Raw genomic sequence first — 12,105 nt, forward strand, 5'->3', positions numbered from 1 at the left:
AATAATTTTCGCCAACCAAATATTGAAGCAATTCTGTCTGGCAAGATGGTTATAAGAACTAGGAAAAAAGTTCTATCTAATAGAACAAATAACAGAGTAATGTTCTTAATATATACAAATTTCTTTAAAACAACAACCAATAAATCCAAAAATATTATATAAAATAGAATAACTAAAATACTTGAAAACAAGAAATCTAATTTTTTTCAAGTCAATGGAAGGCTGAAAATTCTCACAAATAATACAAGAAAGTCAAATTACAACATATTGAGATATCAAGTTCTGCATTTCAAATGAGAATAGAATGGTAAATAATTTTTAAAAACCTTGTATAGGTCAATGTTGAAAAATATGCATTTTCTTTTTATACTTTTTAAATATCTTTTGTTTTTCAAATGCAGTTGGTGTACAATATTATATTAATTTCAGGTTTACAACCCTGTGATTAGACATTTATTTAACTTACAAAGTGATCACTTCAGTAAATCCAGTACCCATCTGACACCATACATAGTTATTGCAATATTATTCACTATATTTCGTATGCTATACTTTACATCATCATAATTACTCTGTAATTACCAGTTTGTATTTAATCCCTTCACCTTGTTACACATCCCCTAACAACTCGTCCTATCTGGCAACCATCAAAATCTTCTCTGTAGCTATGAGTCTGTTTCTGTTCTGCTTGTTCATTTATTTTGTGTTTTGAATTCCACATATAAATGAAATCACCTGGCATTTACCTTTTTTCTGTCTGACTTATTTTACTCAATATAATATGCTCTAGGTCCATCCATGTTGTGGTAAATGGCAAGATTTCATTCTTTTTTACGGCTGAATCATATTCCATTGTATATGTGCACCACTTATTAGTCCATCCACCTACTGATGAACAATTAAGTTGATTCTATATCTTAGCTATTGTAAATAATGCTGCAATAAACATATGGATGTATATGTCTTTACAATTTAGTGTTTTGGGTTTCTTCGGATAAATACCCAGGAATTAAATCCCTGCATCATTTTTTGTCTCTTGTTTTTGCCTTTGTTTGAAAATGTGTTTGTCTGGCATGAGTATTGTTACCACAGTTTTTCTTTTATTTCCATTTTTATGAAATATAATTTTTCCACCCCCTTACTTTCAGTGTATGTGTGTCTTTTTCTCTGAAGTGAGTCTCTTGTAGACAGCATAAGGGCTTTGTTTTGTTACAGCCACTGTATGCCTTTTAATTGAATCCTTTACTCCATTTGCAATAAAGTAATTGTTGATATGTATTTGTTGCCATTTTATTATTCAAATTGCATTTTCATATATTTTTATCTAGATAGCAAATTGGCAAAATTCTCAGTGGAGATAAATTTAACAAGTATCCTTCCAATTATAAATGCATTCTCATTCATACATTAACCCATCATATTTACTTCTGAGAGTTTAATCTACAGATGCACTTACAGGTGTATGCACTTGCTTATTTTCAAAGGTATTCACTGCAACATTACTTGTAATAGCAAAAAACTAAAACAAAGAAAATTCAGCAATAAAAAAATAGTTGGTATAATGTATTCATACAGGGTAAAATTTGCAATTAAAATTATAATTTTTGTAATGAAGTAGAATGACTTATAAGATATGATATAAGTTATAAAGCAAATTATAATATGCAGAGCATTCTACATTTTGTGTAAGAAAAGTAAAATATAATATATGTGCATATCTTTGTACAGGTGAAAGATATTTCTGGATCCAGAAAACCTTGGGTGGCCAACAGGTAGGGAAATTGAGTGGCTTGGGGTCAGGGAGGGAAACTTAATTTTATACTCTTTTATAATTTTTTAAAATTTTGTATCAAGTGAATATATTACTTTTGAAAAAATAAATACATTTAAAATAATTTTTCATACAGTTAGAACAGTCAGTTATTTACTTGCATGTCTCCATCCCTTTCCCCCTCTCCACCTTCCTCCCTTTATTTTTATTTCTACTGATTTTGGAATAAGTTATATTATTGATTTTATACTGTCTCCCTGTCTTCTATAATCTTCCAAAAAATTCTGTTCTTTTTTATTCAGTTACTTATACTCATTTCCATTTTACAGTTTTTATTTATTGATTTTAGAGAGAAAGAAAGAGAGAGATATATATCGGGTTTTTAAAATTTATTTTATTTTATTTTAATTTATTTATTGCTTTAAATTTTTTTTTGTGTGTGTGTGTTTGCTTTTTTGTTTTTCAATTACAGTTGTCCATTTTTCCCCCATTGCTCCCCCCCATTGTCCACGTCAATGAGTCATTTATACATGTTCTTTGACTAAACCATTCCCTTACTTATCCCCCTTCTCTCCCTTCCCCCTCCCCCTAATAACTGTTATTCTGTTCCTTGTTCTATTTGGCTCATTAGTTTGTGTTGTTTCTTAGTTTCCTGCATTAGGTGATATCATATGGTATTTTTCTTTCTTTGCCTGGCTTATTTCACTAAGCATAATTCTCTCTTGTTCCATCCATGTTGTTGCAAATGGCAGGAGTTCCTTCTTTCTTTCTGCTGCATAGTATTCCATTGTGTAAATGTACCACAGTTTTTTAATCCACTCATCTACAGATGGGCACTTAGGCTGTTTCCAGCACTTAGCTATTGTAAACAGGGCTGCTATGAACATAGGGGTGCATAAGTTCTTTTGAATTAGTGTTTTAGGATTTTTCAGGTATAATTCTAGCAGTGGAATCTCGGGTTCAAAAAGCAGTTCCATTTTTAGTTTTTTGAGGTAATTCCATACTGTTTTCCATAGTGGCTGCACCAGTCTGCATTCCCACCAACAGTGCAGTAGGGTTCCTGTTTCTCCACACCCTCGTCAGCACTTGTTGTTTGTTGATTTGCTGATTATGGCCATTCTGACAGGTGTAAAGTGGTATCTCATTGTGGTTTTTATTTGCATCTCTCTGATGGCTAATGATGTTGAGCATTTTTTCATGTGTCTGTGGACCTTCTGTATGTCCTCTCTGGAGAAGTGTTTGTTCAGGTCTTTTATCCATTTTTTAATTGGGTTATTTGTTTTCTTGATGTTGAGTCATATCAGCTCTTTATATATTTTGGAAATCAGTCCCCTGTCTGTGATGTCATTGGCAAATATGTTTTCCCATATAGTTGGTTTCTTTTTCACCTTGCTGATGTTTTCTTTAGCTGAGCAGAAACTCTTTAGTTTGATATAATCCCATTTGTTTATTTTTCCTTTATTTCTCTTGCCTTAGGAGATGTATCCATGAAAATATTGTTACATGGGATATCTGAAATTTTCCTGCCTATGTTTTTCTCTAGGACTTTTACGGTGTCATGGCTTACATTTAAGTCTTTGATCCATCTTGAGTTTATTCTCATGTGTGGTGTAAGTTAGTGGTCTAGTTTCATTTTTTTTAACATGTTCCTGTGTAGTTCTTCCAGCACCATTTGTTGAAGAGGCTCTTCTCACTCCATTTTATGTTCCTTTCCCCTTTATCAAATATTGGTTGACCATATAGTCCTGGATATATTTCAGGACACTATTCTGTTCCATTGATCTGTATGTCTGTTCTTATGCCAGTACCAGACTGTTCTGATCACAGTGGCTTTGTAGTAAAGTTTGATGTCTGGTATTGTGATTCCTCCTGCTGTGTTCTTCTGTCTCAAGATTGCTTTGGGTATCTGGAGTTTTTTTGGTTCCATATGAATTATTGAAGTATTTGTTCTAGGTCTATGAAATATGTCTTTGGTATTTTAATAGGGACTGCATTGAATCTGTAAATTGCTTTGGGTAGTATGGCCATTCTGATGATGTTGATTCTTCCCATCCAAGAACACGGTATTTGCTTCTATTATTTATATCTTCCTTAATTTCTTTCTTCAGTGTTTTGTAATTTTCAGAGTACAGGTCTTTTATCTCTTTGGTTAAGTTTATTCCTAGGTACTTTATTTTTCTTGTTGCTATAGTAAATGGTATTTTCTTTTTTGTATCTGTCTCTGATATTTTATTGTTGGTGTACAGAAATGCCTTAGATTTCTGTATATTTATTTTGTACCCTGTTATTTTGCCAAATTCGCTTATTACATCTAGTAGTCTTTTAGTGGAGTTTATAGGATTTTCTAGGTATACTACCATGTCATCTGCATATAATGATAGTTTTATTTCCTCTTTCCCAATTTAGATGCCTCTTTTTTTTTTTTTTTTTTCTGATTGCTGTGGCTAGAACTTCCAAGACTCTGTTAAATAGGAGTGGAGAGAGTGGACATCCTTGTCTTGTTCCTAATCTCAGGAGGAATGATTTCAGGCTTTGTCCATTGAGTATGATGATGGCTTCAGGTTTCTCATATATAACCTTACTTATGTTAAGGTATGCTCCCTCTAATCCCATTTTGCTGAGAGTTTTCATCATAAATGGGTGCTGTACATTATCAAATGCTTTTTATGCATCTATTGATATGATCATGTGATTTTTGTCTTTCATTTGGTTTAGGTGGTGTATTATATTTATTGATTAGCAAATATTAAACCATCCTTGCATCCCTGGGATGAATCCCACTTGATCGTGGTGTATGATTTTTTTAATATGTTGTTGGATCCAGTTTGCCAATATTTTGTTGAGAATTTTAGCATCTATGTTTATCAGTGATATTGACCTATAGTTTTCTAGCTTTATTGTGTCTTTGGTTTTGGAATTAAGGTAATACTGCCTTCTTAGAAAGAGTTTGGGATTTTTTTCTTCTTCTTGGATTTATTGAAATAGTTTGAGAAGGGTAGGAGTGAGTTCTTCCCTAAATGTTTTGAAAAATTCACCTGTGAAGCCATCCGTTCCAGGGCTTTTGTGTTCTGGGAAATTTTTGATTACTGTTTCAATTTCATTCTTTGTTATTGGTCTATTGAGACTTTTTACTTCTTCTTGATTCAGTTTTGGAAGGTTATATGTTTCTAGAAATTTGTCCATTACACCTAGGTTTTCAAATTTCTTGCCATAGACTTGTTTGTAGTAATTTCTTACAATCCTTTGTATTTCTGTGGTATCAGTCGTTATTTCTCCTTTTTCAATTCTGATTTTGTTTATCTTGGTCTTCTCTCTTTTTTTCTTGATGAGCCTGTCTAAAGGCTTGTTGATTTTGTTTATTTTTTCAAATAACCAGCTCCTACTTTTGTTGATCTTTTCAATTGTTTGTTTAGTCTCTATGTCAATTAATTCTGCTCTGATCTTGATGATTTTCTTCCTTCTACTTGCCCTGGGCTTTGTTTGTTGTTGTTCAAGTTCTTGTAGCTATAGGGTTAGATTTTTTATTTGAGATTCTTCTACCCTTTTCAGATATGCCTGTATTGCTATCAACTTTCTTCTCAGGACTGCTTTTGCTGTGTACCATAGGTTTTGGACTGTTGTGTGTTCATTATTAGTTTCCAGAAACTTCTTGATTTCTTCCTTGATGTCATTGTTAATTCATTCATTATTTAATAGCATGTTATTCATTCTCCATGAGTTTACATATTTGATTATTTTCTTTGAGGTTGATTTCTAGTTTCAAGGCATTGTGGTCTGAAAAGATGCTTGATATAATTTCAAATTTCTTGAATTTTTTGAGGCTTGTTTTGGGTCCTATCTTTGAAAATGTCCCATGTGCATTTGAAAAGAATGTATATTTTGCTTCTTTGGGGTGAAAAGTTCTATATATATATTAGTTAAGTCCACGTGGTTTAGTGTGTTGTTCAATGCTTGTATATCCTTGGTGATTTTTTGCTTCGAAGATCTGTCTATTGTTGATAATGGAGTGTTAAAGTCCCCTACTATGAGTGTGTTGCTGTTAATATCCTTCTTGTAGTCTTTTATTATTTTCTTTATGTATTTGGGTACTCCTATGTTAGGTGCATATATGTTTATCAGTGTTATATCTTCTTGATGGATAGTCCCCTTAATATTATGAAATGTTCTTCTTTGTCTCTTTTTATGGCCCTTGCTTTTAAATCCATTTTGTCTGATATGAGTATTGCTTGCTGCCCAGCTTTTGTTTCATGTCCATTTGCTTGGAATACTTTTTTCCATCCCTTCACTTTCAGTCTGTGTAAATCTTTTGTTTTTAGGTGTGTTTCTTGTAGACAGAAAATATGTGGGTCCTGTTTTCATATCCATTCCACTACCCTACGTCTTTAATTGGAGCATTTAATCCATTTACATCTAAGGTTATTATTGACATGTATTTATTCATTTTCCTTTGTACCTGTGTTCCTTTCTCTCTCTCTCTCTTTTTTTTTTTTTCTTTCTACTTTTTAGATCATTCCCTTTAGCGTCTCTTGCAATGCTGGTTTGGTGGAGATGTATTCTTTTAGTCTTCCTTTGTCTGAGAAACTCCTTATTTCACCTTCCATTTTGAACGAGAGCCTTGCTGGGTAGAGTATTCTTGGTTGTAGGCCTTTGTTTTTCATTGCTTTAAATATTTTTGACCATTCCCTTCTGGCTTGCAGTGTTTCTGTTGAGAAATTGGTCAATAGCCTTATCGGAACTCCCTTGTATGTTATTTGCTGTTTTCCTCTTGCTGCTTTTAAGATTCTCTCTTTGTCTTTGAATGTTGCCATTTTAATTATGATGTGCCTTGGAGTGTGCCTTTTGGGGTTCCTCTTCATTGGGACTCTCTGTGCTTCTTGAGTTTGCATGACTTTTTCTCTCATCAGGTTAGGAAAATTTTCTGTCATTACTTTTCCTATCAGATTTTCTATCCCTTGTTGTTCTTCTTCTTCTTATATTTTTATGATCCAGATATTATTTTGTCTCATGTTGTCCTATAATTCCATTAGACCTTCTTCATACTTTTTCAATATTTTTTAATTTTGTTGTATTGTCTGTGAATTTTTTTCTACATTGTCCTCTAACTCACTGATCCGATCCTGTGTTTCATTTTGCCTGCTTTTGATTGATTCTATTGTGTTTTTCAGTTCAGAGATTGTATTCTTCATTTCTTTCTGGATCTTATTAATAGTTTTTATGTCATTTTTTTATGTTGGTGTGGTTCTCCGTAAGTTTCCTATAGCTTCTCTGCAAGTCTTTTTAATTTTCTTGAATTTGCTGATAATTTCCTTGGAATTTGTCGTAGTTATCTTTGACCTTGTCAAGTATATTGAGCTTCTTCATAACCAGTATTTTGAATTTCATGTCTTATATTTGGGTTATGTCTATTCCATCTACCTATTTCTGGGGATTCCTCTTTTCCTTTCATTGGGAGGTTGTTTCTGCATCTTTCTATGTTGGATTCTTCTTGTTTGTTTTTGTTTTTTTGATTTGTCTGCTTTGATATCCCACCTTTGTGGTATGAGATTTTTTATAGGATATCTGGGGGTTTCAGTGGTGCAGTCTCTTTCATCTTCTGAGGCTAATGCTCTTTGGATACCCTTTATGTCATTTGTTTATGTTGTCTGGTTATATTTCAGTTACTCTTTGGTGGGACCTTCCCCCTGGGTAGTTGATTGAGAGTCACTCTGCCCACCTTATCTTGAGTTCTTTTGTGGAGATGCTGTTAAAAATATAAACACACAGCCCAGGCAAGAAACCCACACCCTCAAAAATATCCCCCACCCTCTATCCCATTATTGGCAGCAAATGAGTCAGTATTAATATAAATGTAGAGAAATTAGAACTATTATACTATAGAAGAAATAGATAAGAGTTGTTTTAAATAAAAAAAAGATGATTTTTGAGAGGGGGCCATGATAGAGTAATAATAGTAGCAAGTAGTGTCAAGGCTATGCAAGACAGTAAGTAATATTTACATTGTATGTTAAAAAAAGAGAGAGAGGGAAAAATGCAGAATAAAGTAAGAAAGTGGAAGTGTATATTATTAGATTTATATGGTAGTTATATGTGATATATTTAGTGTGAAAGGGAGACAAACAAAAATTAAAGAGGAAGGATGGGAGGGAGAGATGGTGTGAAACAGATTAAAAAGATAGTTTAAAAAAGAAAAATTAAAATTAAAATAAAAAAATTAAATAAAAAATTAAAATAAAATAAAATGCAAATAAAAAAATAAAATAGAAATAAAAATTTTAAAAAAGAAAGTTTTTACTCAGTTCAGCCTTTGTGTGCAGTCTTCTTTTTCTGGATCCACACCTGGTCAAAATTCCATGAGTTTCAAGTTTTTTCTTGCTGGTTGGCTGTGAGGAGATCTGGGTGGTTTCTGTGGCTGCTTTTCTCTCACTCATGGGCCTGCTGTAACTATCTTCTCTGAGCTGCAGCATTGGGTCTCTCCCCACTTGTCCTGTGGCACCCTCCAGCAGTCCTCAGGCTTCTCTAGCAATGCTGTTCTGTTGGCAAGCCAGTGCGCATGATCCTAGTCTTGGAACCACCTTGGATCCTGCCTTCAATCCTCCTCCCAAGAAGTCTCTGTGCTCCAAGCAACAGCAGTGGGCTGTGTCCATCCCTGGCTGGCATCGCCTCACCGTTCACCTGCACGCACTGCCTGCCCACCTGGGGCCCCGACCAAGTCCATTTTTCTAACGCAGCTCTCCCGGCCCAGTTCCACTCTTTTCTGTTCAGTGGCACCGTGATGGATGCGTGCACCCAGGGTGTGGGGCCACCAGCCCCAGACTCAGTTCACACAGCTTCCCATAGTCTGGGTCTCTCACCATTTCACCATTCACCTGCATGCACTGCCCACCCACCTGGGGCCCTGACCGAGTCTGTGTTTCTAAAGCAGCTCTCCCAGCCCAGCTCAACTCCTCTCTTTTTAGTGGCACCGCGATGCACACACCTGGGGTGTGGGGTCACCAGCCGAGACCTGCCAGTCCGGACCACTCACCGTTCTCCCAAACCTCCGGCCACTTCAAGAAAACCTTTCTATTGTTTCCCTATGGGACTCCGCTGGTCCCAGTGCCCACAGTAGGCAGCAGTCTCCAAGAAGATCCCAGCCATTGAGCCGGTCTGCAGCTGCCCCTCTGGGGTGCAGTGCGGTAGTGGCGCCAGGCTTGGTGGGCCCAGCAACTCCCCCCAAGAGCACGAGTGAGCCATCTGCCCTTTTCCACTCTGCTCTCACTCTCCCTTCCCCACTAGTGCTGTCCAAAATTTGTACTCACTCACTCGTCTCCCTGTCCATATCCCAAGCTTTTCACAATATGAGCAAGCAGACAACACTGCTACCTACTCCACTGCCATCTTCCTCTCTATTTTCAGAAATATCAGTTTTGTTGTTCCACTTATGTATGCATTCATTGGTTGATTCTTATATGTACCATGACTGAGGATCAAACCAGCAACCTTGGTATATCAGGATGACACCCTAACCAACTGAGCTACCGAGCCAGGGCACTTATATTTATTTCTTTTTAGCTTTTGTGTTGCTTTAGCACTGTATAGTATCCTATATAAAAGAAGAAAATAAAACTGAATTTTTAGCTTGTCTTTAATTATACATATGCCTTCAGAGTTAAAGGGACTTCAAACTTTATCAAAATGAAGGAAATTATGTAAAATATTAAAACAAATGTTTTTATAGTTCAGGTTAAATATTATTAATATTTTCAGATTTTATTTCATACAAGCTTTTTTCCAGTACCTAAAATTGTAGGAGAGCCCTGCTAGAATGTCCTTCTCTCTATTAGAAGCCAAAAAGGAAACAAAATGCATACTACTACTACTATTACTACTACCACTACTACCACTACTAATAATAACAGCAACACTCTTTGGATGATTGTCATAACACAAACAAAAGACCTAGAAATGAAAAGAAAGCATTTAATAGTTTAGTGATCCATCATACTCAAGATCTTATTCACAGGGTATCTTAGTCTCTTATCCTGGTGTTCGTAAACACTTAACTCAGGATTGAAAGGTTAATACATAACAAGTCTCATGTAGGGTAATTTATTTGAATGGATTGTTTAGCTTCACTTTTCTTCTTTAAAACATTCCAATGTATAAAAACTGAAAATCCTTTTAAGAATACACTGTTTGAAATATATTTATTAAGATATAGTAATTAAAATATACAACTAAAGCTAGGACTCAAAATTTTTGAGAAATATTTTATCACAAAAAGTTCATGGTAAATCCTAATACATAAGATTTGTAAAATAAATGCTCAGAAATTTACAACAGAGCCAATTTCTAAATAATATATATATTTTGTAATACATGTGTTACACAGCAAATATAATGAAGTGACACACGCATAAGTTTTCTGCCTCTGAGATTATAAATGGAATATCATGCAGTTCTATAGTCTCTACTGAGCTAAGCAGTTGCAGAACTTAATCTTAATTCTGAAGATGTATTCATGTGTATCCAATGAAATGTGACTAAGAGGTCTTCACCTTTATTTTGGTAGTTAATTTCCACTCAGTGATTTTCTCAGAACAGCTTGCCATAGGTTATAGCAGTTTAATGGAATAGTTGGTCATTTTTACCATGTACTTGAACTTACAAATGAGAGAATTTAAATATCACACATGGGATTTTGATCCAGTTGCCCTCAGAATAAATTTATATTAACAATTGTTATAATGATTATCATGTTAAAATGAAAGTAGGCAAATCTACTGAAGTAATTAACAGCTTAAATTGGAGGATGAGATTGTAGTTGAAGACAGTTTCCCTAATCTACAATATGAATACAACACACACATACACGGTGAATTATATTAATATTTAAATCAAGTATTCAATTTTTATATTTCATCATTAAACAATCACAAATTTTATTAGATGTCAACCATCTGTGTCACTAAAACTTTTCAGTGATGGGGAGTTCTGTCTAGAATGTCAGGTGTCTGCACTAATCAGCTCCTGTTCTTAAGGATGTCCTTCAAATTCTGTAGTTTCAACTTGGCTTTCTGTAAACCACTTTCCAGGATTGCAACATTCTCCTACTCCTTTTGACCTGTTCATGTTTTATTTTTCCTCCAGCACTTACTACTACTTTGCATATATTTTAATTTTCTTTGATGCTCCTTACTGTCTTTGTCACCTAACCAAATGTAGGAAGTTCAATATAAGTGAAGAGCTATATTTATGTATAAAGAGGTAGCCAAAACTTGGTTTACAGTTATGAGTATGTAAAACAGTTTATTCTTTTATTATTATTTATTAATTATTGTGTAATGTTTTATAAGAACAACTGTAAACCTACTCCCCCCCCCCTGTATATTTGTGGGAATTTTGCTAGTAAGTTGCCCAATTGGTCTCAACAGCATAAACTATACCATATGAGCCACTTTTTACTTATTTTCTTAATTATAAACTGAAGTCTTACATATATGTTTATTTTTAGAAGTTTATACATTTAATTTATATTTAATATTACCTCCTCCCCAAAATTCAATAATTATAAGTATCACAGATTCATAGCATGTTTTACTATCTGGTAGTGCTAGCCAAATATGTTTATTTTTCTCTTATTTTGTAAGTTTTCAAGGCAAATTTGTTGTCATTTTAACTGGGACAACCATTAATTTATTGCATAGTAGCATGTGTTTACTTCTTTGTCAGGTGTTATTATTCCAAAAGTCAGACTCCCATCCATTTGTCCAATTTTAGTTCCAGAACAGAGCAGACCCAAGGTTACAGCCTGGGTTGCAGCTATTTGTTCCAGTCCCTGCCTAGTTCAATGAGAAAAATCCTGTAATCTTTATGGTAACCATATATTTTTAATTTTTTAACTATAATTGTTTTTAATTTAAAGATTTTATTTTTAGAACAATATTAAGCTCAACACAATATTTTAAAAAAGGTTCAAATATCTTATATACTCCCTAACACACGTATAGTTCCTTCATTAATTGTTGTTTTGAAAGAGAATTTCAAAAATAGAACTAACAGTTCACTTTGAATACTGCCTGGAAATGTTGCATTTCAAAACTACTTTCAAACTTTTCCTGTGAGAAATCTGAATACAATCTGAGGTCAATTCACCAAAGGATCAATACCTAGAAAATAAAGTGAAAATTATTTAAATAGTTATGATAAGCTTACCTCTGAATGATCTCTTAATTCTAAAAGACATTTGAATTTACCAGTACTCTTCCAGGACTGAACAAGCAAATATGCTATCATTTCATAAGGTTTTCATTATTTTTATGTTTAAATACTAGTTATCTATAACTATCTTCCTC

The sequence above is a fragment of the Furipterus horrens genome, unplaced genomic scaffold (genome assembly GCF_987537825.1).
Source record: "Furipterus horrens unplaced genomic scaffold, mFurHor1.1.pri manual_scaffold_3, whole genome shotgun sequence".
Classification (NCBI taxonomy): domain Eukaryota; kingdom Metazoa; phylum Chordata; class Mammalia; order Chiroptera; family Furipteridae; genus Furipterus; species Furipterus horrens.